Here is a 19,268-nt window from a genome sequence, read left to right as displayed (position 1 = left end):
TATCTCAGTACCTTATTTGGGAGATTATAAATTAATTCAAATAGTACTTTAATGCTAGCTATCAAATTCTGATTTCTAAAATAGGAGAGAAATATAATACAGAAAGAAAAACGTTAAAATGTAATCTAATCTTTATGGTCACCCTAGAGTAACTCCAGGGCGTAGATGCTCACAGTTAAGCAGTTATTGACAACTTGCTACATTAATGATGAAACTTAGCTTATATATGAAGCTGTGTATACAACGCACTGAAGCAGAGTTGTTGTGACATTATATGCAATGTAAATTATATGTAAATTTTACCTTTTAATTCTCAAAACTTCAGCAAGAATAATCACTATTGTATACTGTGTCCTAACAATCATATGACATTAACAAAATTTTACTGTATAAATAAGTATAGTTAAATGCTATTCTTACATGATTATCATAATTACAAAAAAGAAGCACTGTTATTGCTACCTCTATTTCACAGAAAGAAAATTGGAGCTGAGATACTAAGTGATATAACCAAAGATACCTGGTGAAAAAGGAAATTTAGGGTTCACAGCTCTATGAGATGCAGTTCTGCATTTTCACCCACTAGTCCACACCAAATTCTTATGATTACAGACCTAAAAATATTCATCCTGCTTTAATACCAGTCTTCAAATATTTCCCCACAAAAAGTTTTTTCTTATGGGCTTTACATATTTTTCATGAATGTACACTTGTATAAACCTCTATATAAAAGTGATTATTCATATTATGTTGTTGATCCTATTCTCTTTCAAAAAAAATAGCATCTGCAAGATTTAGGTTTAATTTAAATTCAACACTGTTTGGAAAAGTTTTACCATTCTCCTGAGTCCCACTAATCCTGGTGTGGAATTGCTGACCTAGTTCTAAAGTGACAGATAAATCCACACAGCTCAGGTGCACTCTTTTGGGAAAGGGTACAGTTATTGTTCATGTCCCATTTGTGTGGAATGCTGAGCTTTCAAATAATCCATTGCTTAATGTAAATATTTGATGAATAAAAATAATTGAGTTTATCCTTATACATGCTACTTTGGCTTTGTTTTTTCATTGTTGTAGTTTTTAGTAGCCAATGAATATCCCACTTGCAATCAATCTTCAGAATAATGATGTTATTCCATATTGCATAAGGCAAAATACCATATACTTAACCCAGTATACCTTTTATCTGGAAAGTAAGTTGGTAATCAGAGAACAACTCCTTCTAGTTACATTAAAGAAAAAGAAGAAGTAGACAAGGAAGTTGATCCTATACTTAATTATCTAAATACATAATGTTTAATGGGCATGTATTATAGATTATTATATTGATGGCAATTGGATACTGACTCTTTGCTCATATAGTACAATGCCAGCAACTCTTACAAAATTTTCTAATTAGAAATTGAAATTAACATGTATGGTTCTGTGCTAGTTAATCCTGGTTTGTTGGTTTGTTTGTTTGAGTGGATTAAGATATGTCTAGAAAATTGGTAAATGACATTTCTGGCTACATGTGTGAGTGTTTTTCCTAAGATAGCTGGCATGTGGGTCAGCGAAATAAATGGGGAAGATTCACCTTCAGTGTGAGTAGCATCATAAAATAGGCCAGGAGGTCAGCTGGAACAGCGAAAGGAGAGCCTCCCATGCTTGCACATAACCAGCCCTTAAGTAGATGAAATTTTTGCTTCTGCCAACACTCGTGGACATCAGACTCTCGCTTCTTCAGTCTTCAAAAGCAGACTTGCACCAACAAATTTGCAGGGCTGCTTCAAGACCTCAGTCTCAGACAGGGACTGCATTATTGGTCCCTCTAATTCTGAGGCTTCCAGCTTCTTGAACTGAGGAGTTACTAGTTTCTCTGCAGTTTGAAGATGGCCACCATGGGATTATGCAGCCTCTGATAGTATAAGCCAATCTAATAAATGCCCTATTTATTTTCTTACTGATTATGCATTTACTTATTGGTTCTGTATCTCTGGAGAGTCCTGAACAATACAGATACTTAACATGCTTCAGAATCAGAAAATATTGATTTGTTTGTTGTTTCATAGTATTTAGAAGGTAAAATGATTTAAGAGAATATTGCAGAATTTAGACATTGTTACAAGGCATGGCATGGACATATAAAAGACAAATATTAAATACAAAGAAAACAGAGTTGAAGTTATAGTAATATTGATTCAGTATGAATAAATTAAGAACAACGATACCTAATATGACTAAAGAGCTTTAAGGTGAAATAAATGCATCCAGAAAATAGTCAGAGGAAAGTAGGAAAAGCTATGTTTTTAAAAGGGTATATTCTCTTGCCAGGGAATAGAAATTTCTAAATCCAGCTTCATAAAGACAGAGTTTAACATAAAAGTAAACATGCAAATCCCATGGGCATTTAGAGACAGAAAGGAAGGACAAGCCAGCTACAAAGTGAAGGATCTCTTAGAGACAACCCAACTCTTTGTCTTCAGTGCTCACCTCGGCAGTTAAGTGCTCACTGTATGGACAGAATTCCCGTCTCCCCAGCTGTGGATTGTTGCTTCCTGAACCCTTATGACACGGAATATCCACTATGTCCTGGGCTCCACCTGAAAGGGAGTCTTAACGAAAACTTTGATAAGAAAAAAACCACTAAGGTGAATATACTACCTTCACAAACAAAAAGGGCAAAGGAAACAAATACCAAATGTTAGCATGCTCCTGTGTTTTTAAAATTCAAATGTGAAAAACAGAAACATTTATGGTGGTTTTCAAGGCCTTCCGAAAGGCAAAAACGGGATATTCAAGCAACTTACTTAGTCAAATTCTCTCGTATTTATAATGCAGATAGAACATTTAAACTCATTTTTAGGTTACTATAAATTGAAAGTAAATGTTTAATAATGCTTTTGATTTTAACTTTTGAATTTAACAAAGGCTATTTGAATAACATAACTGAATGTAACAGTTTCAATGCACAATTTTCAGAATAACAGGTAAAAATTGTGAATGCAAAATTTAGTCTGTTATTTACAAAAGTACCTGCATGATATGCTAACAGTAGAATTTCAATTGTGCGTCAAGAAAAATCTTATGTGGTTTAATTTATATGAAAATAAATTTTGTTAAATATGCTCATAATATATTAATTATTAATTTAAAAACAACACTGTCTAATATCTTATGTCTTTCAAGTATATTTCTGGTATTCAACTATCCAGCCATGTATATACACTACGAAGCCTACCTACAAAACTATATGAAATTGTTATAGGTATTTCTGCTTTTCACCAAGTATAGGAACATTTCTTATATATTTCTTTGCTTTGAATCTAAAAAGTATTTTTTATTTTCTGTGGAATTCTTACTACCATGCTTTCAGCAGAAGAGTAATTTTAAGTTCACCAACTGAGTTTAACCTTTGATTGTTTAGTTTTTCTTTATCTACAATTCCATATGTTTTATTAAGTGTCCACTTTGTAAAAGGCAATAAACATACTTAGTAACACAATTAGGTTTTGACTGGCTTTAATCAATGATTCTTTTAAATCAATGATTAAACTTTCATTTTATTCACCTTTCTTACGATTGCCTAACAGATGAAGAAATACATACACGAACTAGTAAATCCTTAGATAATTGAGGATTGATTACATTTCCTAATAACTTACTTGCTTTAATTGGTTCTCCTTTGCTTCTATATTCGCTTTATTGCAGGATTCTCCCTTAGCAATCTTCTCTGCACACTTTGAAATGACAAGTTAATGTCAAGGAAAAAAACTAACATTTTTGTACATAATTAATCACAGGTTCATCTTTATATTCTTTCTTTAAATGGAATCAATTATAAAATTGAATTTTTCTAATTTCAAATTACATGAAAGTGAATTTATTGCATTTTCAATTAAGAAATATTTTATTGATGAGAGTAATAATGACTGATATGTAGTATTTTGTGGTTTTTAAACTATGCTCATTGCTCTCAATATGATATAAAAAGTTCTACAAATGTCATGATATAAAATTTATGTTCTACCTTTCTTCAAAATACCTATCAGTGTAACTCATATTTATATTTTTCTTGCAGTATTAAAAATATTCCTCTATGAAAAACTAAAACAGAATTTCATAACAAAATACTGTAATTAGGAAATAATTATCAATGTATTCTGTGTTCTTATATATCTTTATTAATATCTATTGCATTACATTAAAATAAAAAATTAAAAAGTATTGTTTATTTTGCATTAATCACATTTTGAAAACGTTTTCACAATAATAAATCTAGAAACTAAGTCCAGCTATAGCACACTAATAAAACATTGCTGCCTACAATTTCAGATCCTGAGGGGTAAACACAATGCTATGAGAATCTGTGAGTTAAGAACCAAGTATATATGATGAGAAAAAAAAAGGCTACAGACTAAAATTTTAGGGTAACCAGACTCAAAGGAGTTGGGAGCAGAAGAACCAGGAGCTAAGGCCTAATCTTGTGCTGTGTATTGAGAAATCCAAACTAAAGGAGAAATCAAAAGTCATTTCTTTAGCAATAATTGACAATCATGCTTCAAAATTAAAGTTGCTGGAAGAACAGAGGTGGGGATAAAGAAATAGGTGAGGTCTTCAGGATCAAATAGGAAAACTACACAATAGGAAATACCACATCCAAGAAAAGCAGAGTCAAAACACTAGAAGGCAACAAAAGAATTGAAAGTAACAAGATTCTCCAAACTACTACCTAAGAAAATTTTCTGTGATAATGAAGGATCCTGTCCTTCAGTTTGCAATATAATGTAACATTTGAGCACTTAAAATGTGACAAGTATAACTAAGGAGTTTTAAATTCATATTTCAATATAATTAGTTGTAATAACCATTTGAGTTACTGTGTTAGGAAGTGAATCTTTATGAGGGTACAAGTATGATTTATTTATTCATCTGGAGTGTGTTTCATTACCAGATGGTCTCCTTCAAGGGTTCAGTCACACTGCTGCATGTCAACCAGTTTAAAAAAATACATCTCCTTACTTTGAACTTGTGATATTATCTACTCTTTATTTTCTTGAATGGCTGTGTACAGTTAGAATAAGATTTTGGTATCAAAAGAATGTATAAAGTCAGGATATTAGACTGGTAAAAATTCCTGGAATTGCAAAAATCTCCTGTGCACCTTCCAAGTTATATCTCCCAATTAATCTACTACCAGTAGATGTTATGTTCATTGCTAAACACCTGAGGGTAGGCGTGAAAGTGGTACTTATGTGGATGTAGTCCTAACAAAAATAACTAAGCAGAGAATTGGGATTTGTTCAATGAAGTAATGAGAATTGAAAAGAAAAGAACAGATAGGAGATGTGATTTATAATGCATCATTTTTGGAATAAGTTACAGAATCTTCCAAAGTAAAAATGTGGTTTGTGTGAGTTGGCAGCTTTCTGACATTTCACATATGCTTGGTGGAATGTGCCCCAGAGAAGAACCTGGGCTCGCAGAGATGGTAAGCTGAATATTGGTGAGTACTTATTTGTTTTTACTCCAAATTGTTTGATGAGATCATAAATCTGATGATCCTGCTCTTTGCAGACCTCAGAAAGCTTAAACTTCAAGAGCAGATGTCTGAACTCTATGGACAAAGACGAGAATATACCTACCAGCTCTAGTTTGTGAATGGGGAAAGGTATAGGAAATTGTTTCACCTTCTCACATGAATCTGACACTAATTTCAAAGAATTTGAGGAGAATGGATGGACATCATCTGTGGTACGCACTCTGTTGTTTCATCAGTTCTTAAAATAGTGCCTGCTCCATAGCTGATACTCAGCAAGCATGAGCTAAATGCCAAGCCATGTCTTCCTTAGCATGACTTGGACATTGTTCTGAAAATGGTATTGTCAGGCTGGATGAAAACGTCAGCATCCATGTGGTCCATCTGTTGTGGATTTCTGAGTCTTCTCTAAGCATCGGCGAGGGATTAGGTAATGCAGCATGTTTTTGCTATCAAAAGTAGAGCACAGACTTCTGCCAAGTATATGAGGTAGACACACACCCACACACACTAAGCACAACTAAACACTTGGAAGGGAGAAACTTCTCCCTCCCAAGTGTCTATATATAGTCATTAATATATGTTATATACAATATATATTATATATATAATATATATATATAAATATAGTTTTTAAAGACTGTAAGTTGAAAAGAAGGTCTATGAGGCACCACATCAAGATACAAAGAATAATGTAGTAAAGACTTCCTTGGGGTTTTCTTTTTGTTTCATTTATCCCAAATTTGGAATCAGAGAAATTAGCTACCTAGAAATGCTCATGGATGGAGATAAGAAAAACCCAAACTAATACTTTCTGTCTCTAGCCAAGCAATAGATAGCTGGTATAGTAACACAGAGAACCTTTAGACAATAATTCCTCTAGTCCAAATAAACACCATAGAAAAAAGGTGGCTTCACCTTCCCCACCACCACCCCGTGCAGCAAAGGCCACGAGTTGAGTTTAGACTTCCTCTTTTATGAAGCTACAGTGATATCTCCCCAAGATCCTATCAGCTTTTGCCAGAGAAGCCAGGTAGAGAGTAGAGAATTTCATCCCACTATGGCTGTAATCAGGTAACATCCTCACATCATAGATGAAGACCATACGAGGTGCCAGAACCTCTACCTTCAACTAGAAGAAATGAGGCCTCTTCCTATCCTTGCAGGGGTGGTGTCAGCAGAGACCTATTGGACATTTAAGATGCTCATCACTGCCCAGTGGTGTTGATGCCACCTACACTGCAAAACCAATGAAAAGCATCTAGAGAATCAGCATTCCCACCCTCACCCAGTAGTAACAGGTTCATGTGGCAGTAGCCTTTCCCTACATTCCCATGACATCAGGAATGAAACAAGGGATGTCCCTATGGTTGCAGAGACACCAAAAAATAATAAAGATGAACAGCTCCTATGAACAACTCCATCCACCTGCTATTTAGATGAAATGGACTAATTTATTGAAAAATACAACCTATTTTAATTCACTTACACAACTTACATATTCTTATATGAAGGAAATTGAATTTGCGATTAAAAATTCTCAAAACAGAAATTTCCAGGTCCCTATGAGTTCACAGGGATTTTGGAAAATGTTCAAAGAAAAATTAACAACAATTTTATAGTATCACTTCCAAGATAGAGAAGGCCAGAAAATACTTTCCAATGCATTTTATGAAGGTAATATTACCATAATACCAAAGCCTGACAAAAACAAGGCAAAAAGCAGCCATCTCAAAATATAAGCATAAAAATGCTCAACAGCAATTTAGCAAACAGAAGTCAGTAACATATAAGAGGAATTATGTATGAAGTCCAAGTGGGATATATTTAAGGCTTGAAAGGTAGTTTAATCTTCAAAAATCAATCAACAGAGCAGAGCTGAAGCCCAGAGCTCGCACAGGTGCAGCGGGCATGGGGATGGGTGTCACAGTGCACTTGCACCAGCTGTGCAAGTACCCCTTCCAACAGGTGGTCCCCAGCTTCCTGCAAAAGTATCTCACCCCCATGGATAGAAATGCTATCTCTGTAAAAACTATGGAGGAAGGAAAGAAACACCATGAATCACCTATAGAAAGAGGATTGTAATCTGTCAGAATGTGATTCCAGAAATTTAAAAGAAAGATGAGTGTTTTAAAGGTACCGAGTATCCAGTTAGAAGAAGAATCATGGCTCAGTCTTCAGAAAGAAACCTGGCTATGCAGAGTAGCTGCCTTACATGGACACAGTATGCATCCATGAAGGAAGAGTCTTGTCTTCATGGAAAGTATGGAAAATCCAAATTGGACAGAGTTCATTCAAAGAGGCAGGATTTCAACCACAGGGGCTGGATTTCACAACTGTGTTTTAGAAACTTTTACCAGCACTTTGTTAAGACAGGGAGCCCAGAAAGAATCAGAATAATGGAGATGCTGCTGAAGGAACAGTGTGGGCCCCTTTAGCCGAATAAAGAATCACCAGGCAGCTGCATCCCTGTCTGATTTCATTATTTTTTCCTCTTCTTTTTTTTCCTCCTCAAGAATCACTTCTTGGCTACAACATCAGCACCATTCCTGGAATACAGGCTTGAGAATATAGTGTCAGCAGTTTAAAAAGAGGACAGTATGCTATCAGGACTTACAATGACATGTTCCCCTTGGAGCTTCTTCAGATAGTGAGACTTACGGAAATGAGAACTTCTAACTGGAGTTTTATGATGCAGTTGCTACAATTTTACAAATAAAGGAAAAACTCATGTAAGATGAAAAAAATCAATCAATATAATCCCCAATGTGACAAAGCAGAAGAAAAAAAACCACACCATCCTATCAACTAGTGTAGAAAAGTGTTTGATAAAATTCACTGGTCATTTATACCAAAATTTTTTAACTCAGAAAAACAGGAATACAAAGAAATTTCAACTGATAAATATCAATCAAAACTTTACAGTTACCCTTATATTTAATTGTGAAAGACTTAATACTTTCGCCATAAAATTATGAATAAGATAAGGAAGTTTTTTTCACAGCTCTCACTCAAAAGAGTACTATCTTTTCCACGTCAATAAACTAGAAAAAGAAATAAAAGTCATACAAATGAGGTGTCCCTATTGATAGATAGCTGAAGAACTACTAGTATAGAGAAGACACCAGAGAAAGCCACACAAAAATTTTAACACTAATTAGTGAACATAATGAGTTTGCACAATACAAAGTAAATGAAATTTAATTGTTTTTATGTATTAACAGTGAACAGGTGGACAAAAGTTTAACAATATATTTACAAATATATAAATACATATTTACATGTATTTAGACATATTTCTATGTGCAGATATAAATACTTACATATACATGACGTGCAGAATATACTATAACTAAACAACATAAAATATAATTACAAATATATATTTACATACAAGTATGTGAGTATTACAGAATGTCTATAACTACACAATACTGATGATACAAACCAAAGAGGATTTAAGTAGATACAAAGAAATACCAGGGTCAGGTATTGAAAGACTCACCACAATACACAATTATCTCAAAATGATTTACAAGCTTAACTCAGTAACTGTAAAAAGTTTCAATATTTTTTTGGATGTTGATAAGATTATTCTATTTTTATATAGAAAGTCAAAAGAACTAGATTAGCTAAAATTATTTTCTAAACATAATAAAGTACAAGAGATGCGTCTACATAATTTTAAGACTTACCATACTACAGTAATCAAGTGTGTATGTTTTTGGTGAATGTACAAAGTCCACATCAGCAAAACAGTACAGAAACTAAAAATAGACTAACATATATACACCAACTGATTTTTTGGCCAATTTGTCAAAAAAATTCAATATAGTCTTTTTTAACACACGGCACTGGGGTAATTGGATATCCATAGAGAAAAAAGATGAACCTCGTTCTAAGTCTCACACCTTATATAAAAATTAACTCAAAATAGAACATGAGCCTAAATATAAAATATAAAGCACTAACATCTCAAAAAAATCATAAGGGAACATCTTGCAGATCCATGGTTGGACAAATGATTTTAAATTTTACACTAGAAGCACAATCCTTAAAATGAAAATCAGTAAACTATACCAAATTTTCAAATTTTTGCTTTTCAGAAGTCCCTAATAAAAAGATGAGTAGATGGCCTATAGAACAGGGCGGAATGTTTGCTAATCACATGTATTTTTTAAAAAAATATAAATGTCCTCACAACCACAAGAAAGCAAACCATCCAATTAGGGTACACGCAAAGGATATCAAGAGACATTTTACCAAAGAAAATATACAGAGGTCAATAAAAACATAAAAAGATGTTCAAAACCATTAGCATTAGATAAATAGAAATCAAAATCACAGTAAGATACCACTACACTCATATCAAAGTGATTGAAATTTTAAAAAATATATTGGCAGCACCACATGCTAGTAAGGATATGAACAGCTGGCTCACACACTGCTAAGAGAAATCTAAACACTATAGCTACTCTGGTAGAGCTTAGCAATTTCATATCAGCTGCGTTTCTAGGGATTTATTCCTGAAAATTTGAGTGATTTTTACTGACAAACCTATGTAGCAGTTCTGTTCATAATACTAACAGTTCTTGTCCCTTCAACAAGAATATCCCCTCCAGTATAAGGCTTGCCAGCCACACATCTTGTGTAGCACAGCTGGCCGCAATCCCCTCGCCATTTTCCTCAATGATAAATACCAAGGTGCCCCAAGAAAACCAGATCCCTGCCTGCACCTCGACTTCATCTCTTGCTCTTTCTTCTCATCATGTGCCATAACTCCGGTTAGGAGATCCGGTACTCACGGAGGGGGTCCCCAATGATGGTGCATGCGTACCGTGAAATACTATTCAGCAGGAATAAAGAAGGAACCACGACACACAGAACAGCCTCGACAAATCTCCAGAGAATGATGCTGAGCGGAAACCAATATTTGGAAATCACAAAATTACAGAAACAGAAAATACAGTAGAGATTGACATAGAACGGGTAGGAGTGGGTGAGATTATGAAAGATTTTTGTGTTGGTAGAAATGCTTTGTGTCTTGACAGTGTCAATGTCATTATTTTTTTTATATTGTATTATAATTTTACATGCTATCCTTAGAAGGAAATCAGGGAGCCACTATTATTTCTTAGAACTGCATATGAATTTACAATCAATTGAAGGAGTTTTAATAACAGAACTAAAAGAGCAAACAGAACACAAAGATGATTCAGAGTCAGAACAGAACAGAGCTTTCTTGAAATGGAATTTTGGGGCACCATTTAATAGTTACAGGTATTTAAAGGTGTATTACATGAAAAAGGAAGAAAAGACATTTTTGCTTTAAAAGATGAAACTAAAAGAAAATTACAGTGTTAGAAAAACAATTAAGGCTCAATGTAGCAAAAGAGCTTTTCAGTAGCAAACTAAGGGATGTCCAGCACTAGAGTGGGTTGCCCAGAGAAGTGAGCTTCCATCTAGATGTGTTCAAGGAGAAAGAACATTGAGAAAAGCATGACTGCATTTGAAGAGGTTGGACCTCCTCAGGGAATCTCAGATTCAAATGTCAGCACAAGCTGGGTAATGAGCGTGCACTACTGCCACATGCAGGGAGAGAAAATACAGAGGCAGTAAGGGGCGCGGGCTGGGGAGCCCTGGAGAGGCCATCTGCCTCTCTGCTCCGGACATCACTTTACGAATGCTGACCTGATGTAGCTAAATCATCAGGTGTTTCAAGACAAGTTGGAAATCCAGCTTTTTATATGAATTCAGCCAATAATTAAAACATGATTCTTAGATTGCGTATCATTCAAATACTCGTGAGATCTAAAACTGTGTAGACAAAATAACTTACCTGAATGTTATTCTATTTAATATTAGTGCTAATCATAAAAAGCACCCTCTATCATTACATCTCAGAATTTTAATTTCTAAAACATTATATGTTGATAAACTATCATAAGTTAGTTCCAGGAAAATATCTTAGTAGTATATATCTCATTTTCTGCTGTATTTGATATCAAGGCTGCAATTAGAACAATCTCTTTCCATTAAACTTTCAATTTAAGACAACTTTAATTTTCTTGCTGTATATGTCATATTTACCACTGGTGCAGGCAAATAGTGATACATTATGTTTTAGTGTTCACATGTACTTCACCAGAATATATCTTTTCCTGACATGATTAGAACTTTCTTGAGGGAACATAGAAAGTCCTAAATTTTATTTTTCTACCCTTGTTCTAAATTACCATGGTTTGAATCATACAGCACATGCTCAAAAATAGATATTTTCCACCAGACTCCATGTCAAATAAAATAATTGAATATATTCCTAGACTACAGCAGAAAAACTGAGACAGTGAGCTGGAAGGTCCATTCAGCCCTACCTGTTGAATCCCACAATCAGCACCATTGCAAGTTCCCAATCCATCAACAAGTCTTCCCCACCTGAATTTTCAGCACCAGTTGTTTCTCCAGGAATCTCTTAGACCTCTCCAACAGTCCTGGTGAGGATATCCATCACAGCCTTCCAATTAAAAAAAGAAATAAAGAAATAATCAGGCTGTCTTCTGTGTTCCAGAGACACTGTGACCTTGAGATGAATTTGCACTATAGGGCAAGTTAGATGGCATTGAACAGCCAGTACAAGAGATCAAACACACACAGTCATTACTTTTCTTTCAATTTCATGGAGATGTTATGGTACAGTGTCTACCATGTCGAGGTCATTGGAAGGTCCTGTGGCATACAGAGTTTCTATAAATCAGTGGAGTAATGAAAATATGGCAAATGGCAGCCAGCACAGAGAAAAGTACTAATCCAAGCTAACAGGATCTTCAATTTCCCACGTAGCCATCAGGCACTGAGATTTTGAGCTGTGAAAATAATTTGGTGCTCAAAGAACATAGCATTATCAGAATTCAGACAATTTTATGCTAAAGAAACACACACAGAGACATCCTTTATCCATCAAATAAAATGAAAAAAATTTAAAAGACCTTTATAGGCCTTTGATAATCAAATTTTTATAACAGGTAGCAAATGATAAAGCTCAATATAACTGATGTCTAGAGAACCATCATCAATACCTCGCAATATAGAAGAGAGGAATTTAGATGTACTCACTACCCAATGAAAACATGAATGACATAAGTATATACAAAAATTACATTGATAAACAGGTTTAAAAGTGTAAGAATTTTTAGTTCCATAAGAAAAAGTCTGAAAATCAAAATTCAAATTCATCATTGCAGAGAGAAAAGATATGTTAACTACAGTCAACGGGACTCCACACAAGCCCCTATTTTCCAAGATAGCGATGGTAATGTTTCCACGATTGCTGGAGTTGTGATCTATGTTCCCTCCCAGTGAAATAGGAAGCTGAGTTAGATAGAAATATTATAGATAGGCAGATAGGGCTGGGACCAGACACCTTGAAATCTTGGAGAAGACAGAGGTCTGTTGCAGGCCAGATCTCAAAACAAAAGGCAAAACAAATCCAACCACACCCTAAGTATAAACATCAGGAACTGATATTCTAAATAGGTATCCATCACTTTGTGGAAGCCAGCAGGAGCCATTAACCAGCAAAGACCCTGTTCTGTATTCATGCCCACTTGCTACATGACACCCCATTTGATCCCAATTTAATCAATTTTACCTGAGCAATTACATTTGTAATCTTACTGGTTGACCATAGTTCTGTCCCACCTCATGCCCATCTTGTGCATTCCCATCTTTCCCCATCTTGGACCCATCTCACCTTGTAGTTTTGCTCTATAAAAATCCCTGGAAAAGGCAGGTTCCTTGGCAACCCACTCGGAACTCCTTCTGTCTCTCTCTCAGAAAAAAAACTTTCTTTCTCTCAATAAATGTATACTGCTCCTCACCACCATTGTTCCTAAAATTCATTCTTCAATTTTAGAGAGCATACCGGACACCTGGTAGGTAGGGAGTTTCTTTCCCCTACATCACCAGGAAGCCTCATTCTTTTTAACTTTTCCTTGCTTCTATCAAACTTCACACTTGGTGCATTCCTTCACCCAAATTGTTTCTTTCTCCTTCTCCACTGATGCGATAACAGTTACTTGGCATTCTTGAATGTGTTGCTTTATAGAAAGACACAGAAAAGAAAACCAAAAAAGGCCTGAATCCTACTGAGCACTTCAGCTTCAAAATTCACTTCTGAGGACACAGGCTGTCCTGGGAATGGTTGACCAGAGTTCCTGGGGTTCCAGTATGTAGACCTCAATCCTAGCTCAGTCTCCTCAGATCTTGAAATGCCACAGAGCAGCACAAAGGAGCGAGATATGCTCACCAGTATTTCATGTCACCTTTTAGTCCTGAAAGAACAAAGGTTAGACCATTTCCCTCAAAGTACAGTTTCTGCGCTAACTTTCAGTGTTAGATTTGAGTTCAATGAGAGGATCAGAGAAAGGGTACTTGGGCTTTTTATTTTTTATTTTTCAAACTACCACAGGAAAGTCAGTATGTTGTTTACCTGAATTTTTGGACCAGCTTCTTCACTGACCATCTTCTTCTACCCTTCGCTCCTTCAACAGCAACCAAGCTAAGACTTTAAGATGCCTTCGATGGGGAAGCTTCTCTGCTCAGAGGGGAAGGGCTCAGCCTCCAAGCATACTGTCTGTGCCCCACCCCACCCCTTAGGGGGTTAACCTCATCTGCCGCTGCTCTTCTCCCCCCACCTCTACTTCAGCCACAGGAGTCTCTTTCCTATTCCTAGAACACCAGGCAGGCTTTTAAGGTATTATTCTAGAAAGAAGAAAGACATTTTAACAACACAGTCATAATTTCCAATCATGTCAAGCCCTGCATGTTTTCTGAATTCTAACTCACAGAAGTCTCCTTCACCTAAGATTCATGGAAGGCCTTCGGTACTTATAGAATAAGGATAAGCTGTAAAGTTTCAGGTGGATGCAAGTTTAAAAATTATTAGAACATGTGGAGAGAGGAAATCATTTTTAATTGGCTTCATTAGGACATCTGAGCAGCCTTTACTCTCAGATATATTACTTCTACCTTCATATATTAAGAAATTTAGAGCAGTATCAGACCATCCCCTAGAATGCTGGCTCGCAATCCCAGATCTGCTTGGTGCCCATATCAGTTCATGCTCTGTTCATGGATCTGGAGACTCGAGGGGCCAGGGATGCTCTGCTTTTAAGCCTTTACCCCCGATTCATGCTAGCTGGTCTTCTACAGATGCATTTTGCCCCACTTTTCTAGTCCCTTGCTCTCTAGGTCACTTGACTTGGCAGACCGAATCATTCTTTTAGCTTGTCCCTTGACTTTGTCTGACGGTCCAAATCCAGCCAATGTGGTAGATCCAGACATACATGCATCACTTAGATCTTCTCCGAAATACATGTTTACCACCTGTGGTGAGTGCTATCAGCAGACAGTTCCCAGTGTCACCTCCTTCAAAGACTGCCTCGACTCCAAAGTGCTTGGTGCATCATTATATCTCCTTTGGGACAGCATCAATCACTGATGGCCCGAGAGTGAACTCTCAGAGGATCAGCTTGTGTTATGAGCTCCTTGCCAATGGGCCAAAGCTTCGCCAATCCACTTTCTCTCTCCCTAACCCGTCTCCACTTGCTTTTTTATTTTTAAACAGGTGCTGATTCCTAATAAACATTTTATCTCTCCGAACACTGTGTCATGATCCACTCTGGAGAGCCCATCTGACAATAACCTCCAGCTGTCCTAATTAACAGAAATGTCAAAATTTGAAGACATAGAACAGCAGAACATACATGAGCAACATCATATGGCTGATCTCTCAATGAAGCGATGCTAAGAACAGTGACAAGTCCCAGGTGTATTATCTGTTCTTAATACCAGGTAATGAAAAAAGAAAAGCTACTTTGCTCTCTTATACCTTTAAGCTGAAAGTCTCTTCATTGTCCTTCATTTCAAGTTGATAATTCTTTTACAAAAATCAATAAATCCACGATCAGAGCATAGTTAGTTTCAGAGTGAACACCTAGCAGACCTGTGCTGACCACCTCTTAGAATTTAAAAGGATTTCACCCTGAAACTGGTATATTAAAATAGCCATTTGTCAGATGCTCACTTTCAATATAACTTTCTGTTTTAAATTTTAGGGTAGAAGGGTCCATTTTATTGCAAGATGCAGTGAGTTTTCTTTCAGCATTTCTGCTGTTAGTTTGTACCCAGTCCTACTTTAATGTGATCTTTCTTTACATTACTTGAGGTGAAACTGTCTTTCGTCTGATGCGGTTCATACTGAGGAAACACCTTAGCTGCATCCGAAACCATGCACAGGCATTGCCTTCTTTTTGCCTGAGGGTGACCATAGTTAGCACTTTCTGAATTCCCTCTAGTCATCATGCGATCCTCTGAGTGCCTAATTTCTGTGCCAAGCTGCTTGGCTTGGCCCCTCACGAGCAGTTCTAAATTCCAAAGGCTGCTTGTTTGAAAATTCATGAGCTCCTCAACGATGCAGTTCCTTTTTTGGCTGCCCCACTGCTCAGTTAGTTCAGACAACAAGCTGCTTAGGGATGGATAATTTTTCCTCTTAGCTGCCAAAACCTATTGGGGGGAGGGCTGGTATTTTACTGCTATTGTGGAATTTTCAGAAGTTTGGGAAACAGAGGATTTTATTTTTTTGTTTTGTTTTGATATAGAACATTTTGACAATGGATTTGGCAGGGAGACAAAAAAATCTCCATGCTTGTAAACCAGAATAACATTTGCAGCCATCTGGCTTCCGCGTAGTACCCTGTGAGTGAGATACATATAAAAACAGTTAGCAGCTAAGGTTTAAAATGGCTTTCCCGTTAGTGTCTGAGCTGAATTATCCCACGTTAAAGACACGAGGCAATGAAGGAGCCGCTGATTCTTCATCAGCATACTTACAACAAAAATTGTCTGGCACTGCCTTAATTTCTTAACTTCTCGATCTTTCCCCACTAGCATCATCATCGATCACCCAGATTTGTAGACACGTTTTTCCTACAAGTAACATCTTCCATCTTTCCACACTATAAAATTTACTAAAAGATCCTCTGTATGCCTAGATAGGCTGATTATTTGTCCTATTGACTGTGATAGAGCTTGAATCTATACAGGGAAATTTTAAAACAATATAACTGAATCCCTCTTTTTTACCTCTACATGTCAAGGCATGGTCTTTAAGGATAAGCATTAGGTATTTAAATAGGTTATCTTTAAGTGAAACAAATAAAATGTTTGATTCTAAATACTGAAAGAAAAAAACATGGTTCTTTTAAATCGGAAACTATGCCTTTTATCTCTTTAAAATTATACAGCTATTTAATATAATAATCATCTGCACATATTAAGTTATACACATAGTGTCTCTAACTTGGTCTCTTGTCAATTTCCAGCACAATAACAGGAAAAAAATGACATGCAGTGCCCAGAAACAAATTTAGAGAGGTTATGCTGAGATGAAAAAGCACAAGTGAGACAGTTCAGGAAGAAATTTCTATTTTCTTTATTAAATTTGCCCCCCTCATTCTTTCCTGTCTGCAAAAAAACATGATCTACTAGAATGTGGAAAAGAGGCTTTCTGTTGTCACTTACTTTGTACTTTTTAGCTAAAGTAGCATTTTTTCTTTTAACCTAAGACTTTCAGGGATTCTCAAACTGTCAAGTTTGGAAATTTCGAGCTAGAAGAAATCAGACAACAATCTTCTCAAACACATTAGCATGTTGAAAGAAAATAACGTAAATAGTAGAGTCCTTGGCAACATGAATTGCCCCTGTGCTAGGGCACGTTTTCCAGCGCAGCTACGACATTAACAAGTAATGGTTTCATGCACTTGAGGTGGTGATTTATGAAGTTTCTTCCTGATTTAATAGAGTGCTAGAAAAGATTGTTGTTATACCAACTAAAAAGAATCATAAAGTGGTAATGAATGTTATGAAACTTCATGAATATTTCATCGGATGATGGGCTAGCAGATTTATTTTAAGGTTAAAGAACACATAGACTATAAATCAGACCCACAATGTAGTTACTTAAAGTTCATAGTTGGTGAGAACTATTTACACATTAAGCAAGGCTTTCTGTGGGTGTCTATTCAGTCACATGTTCAAACTCAGCTAAGATAAAGATAAAAAATCAGTTTTAAAATGAATCACTTTTAAAAAGATCATCAAAGATTGCAAGGGAGGATTAGAAGTATTTTTGAAACAAGATTGGCTTTGTTGAAACTTTCTCATTAACATTATTAAGAATTCAAAACTGTAATCAATATTCAATAAGAAGATATCACAAGGCTATTATGTTACTATAAAATGAGATAATGAGCATACATTATTCTTTGGCTATGAATCTCAAATATAATCATCATTTATATTAATTTAATATAACACCAGCTTTAAAGCAATTTTTCATTTGGAATATTTATAGTCAACTTAAAATTCATTACTTATTTTGTTAGATAGGTATGTTTTACTTCTTCTATAGGACCTCAGAGTAATTATTTTTCCCTAGCTCCCACAAATCATATAGAAATAAAATTTTGCTTAATGTTTATGGAATTTTTCTCCCAGCTTGGCAGCTAACTGAAACCAAATCACTTAATTCCATAGATGAAATTAGATTGCCAAAGAGTAACATGGTGTTTAACTGTGGAGATAAAGTTTTGCCAATTCTTTGTGTGGCAATGGAAATGGAAGCCTAAATGCTTATTTGTTTGGCTGGTCCCCAGAAGCAGTTTTAAAGTCGCCTTCTGCCATCTATCTTGCCAGGTGATGGGGACAAAATGGTGGATCAGAAAGACAATATCTCTAGCCTATAAAGCATTTTCATAATGTCACAAATAAGTAATAATTAAGTTGTGATGGCTGACTTTGAGAGGTGTATGAGCACGTGAGAGGAACACACCACATAGGTCAAAGCTGGTATACTGGGAAAAAAAACACCTTTGAGGTGAAAGCAATCTAAATCATGAGTAAAATCATGGAACACAAGATGCAAAGGGAATTTCTAGTTTAGTGTTTTAAGGACTCAGACATATGTCTACCCAGTATCTCCCTGAAAGAGCTAAAGTCATCATACTACAGTAATATATGCATTCCTATGTTTATAGCCTCACAGTTATGGAAATCACCTGCCTGCCCATCAACAGATAAATAAAGAGAATGTGGTATGTACACTCAATGGAGTACTTCTCAGCAAGAAAGAAGGATAAATTTGAGCCATTAATAGGAAAAGAATGGATATGAGACCATAGTACTAAGTGAAATAAGTCAGACACAGGTTAAATACCTCATGGTTTCTCTACTATGAGAGGTTAAAATACAAATAATTTAAAAAGCAAAATGAAAGAAATGTGTTAATACCAGAGGTAGATGATATAGAGATTGAGAGGGGATCTGGGGAAGGAGGGAGCAGGGAGGAAAGTAGGAGAAAATTCAAATGATCAAGCTGTGATACATATATGTATCAACCCCAAGTTGACTGTAATCACTGTATATCACAAATATACACTAAGAAAAAACTCACAAACATATGCCAATAAAGACTTAGGGAGAAAATGAAAATGAAGTGCAGATCAATAGGAAAAAAACCCAACATGATCATCAGAGGACCTGAGGGAGGTTTGTAATGGTCAGATTGTGTTGAATACAGGTTGTTAGATATAAAGAAAAAAGAAAAACAGAGATCTAAGATGCCTACAAGTCCTTCAAGGAGCTGAATTCCTCCACAGAGCAATGTGCTTCACTGCAGAGACTTCAGGAGTAC

The 19,268-nt window shown here is 35.8% G+C and overlaps 1 long non-coding RNA gene and 1 pseudogene across 1 annotated transcript in view; one reads left to right on the top strand and one right to left on the bottom strand.

Annotated features, from left to right (window-relative positions):
- The window catches only part of LOC134478326 (uncharacterized), a 33,109-nt gene extending 19,561 nt beyond the window's left edge, over positions 1–13,548 (bottom strand). The window contains exons 1-3 of the long non-coding RNA XR_010050908.1: positions 13,269–13,548; positions 11,954–12,032; positions 2,473–2,594 (exon numbers count right to left, since the gene is read on the bottom strand). This is a non-coding gene — a long non-coding RNA (uncharacterized LOC134478326). The remainder of the gene's footprint in view (positions 1–2,472; positions 2,595–11,953; positions 12,033–13,268) is intronic.
- LOC100719735 (PRELI domain-containing protein 2-like) lies at positions 7,436–7,956 on the top strand (annotated as a pseudogene).
- Positions 13,549–19,268: the final 5,720 nt, after the last annotated feature.

The sequence above is a fragment of the Cavia porcellus genome, unplaced genomic scaffold (assembly GCF_034190915.1).
Source record: "Cavia porcellus strain 051 isolate PalLab524CR breed Dunkin Hartley unplaced genomic scaffold, mCavPor4.1 scaffold_12, whole genome shotgun sequence".
Classification (NCBI taxonomy): Eukaryota; Metazoa; Chordata; class Mammalia; order Rodentia; family Caviidae; genus Cavia; species Cavia porcellus.
The sequence above is the reverse complement of the archived record's forward strand: the minus strand, read 5'-3'. Positions and strand labels throughout refer to the sequence as shown.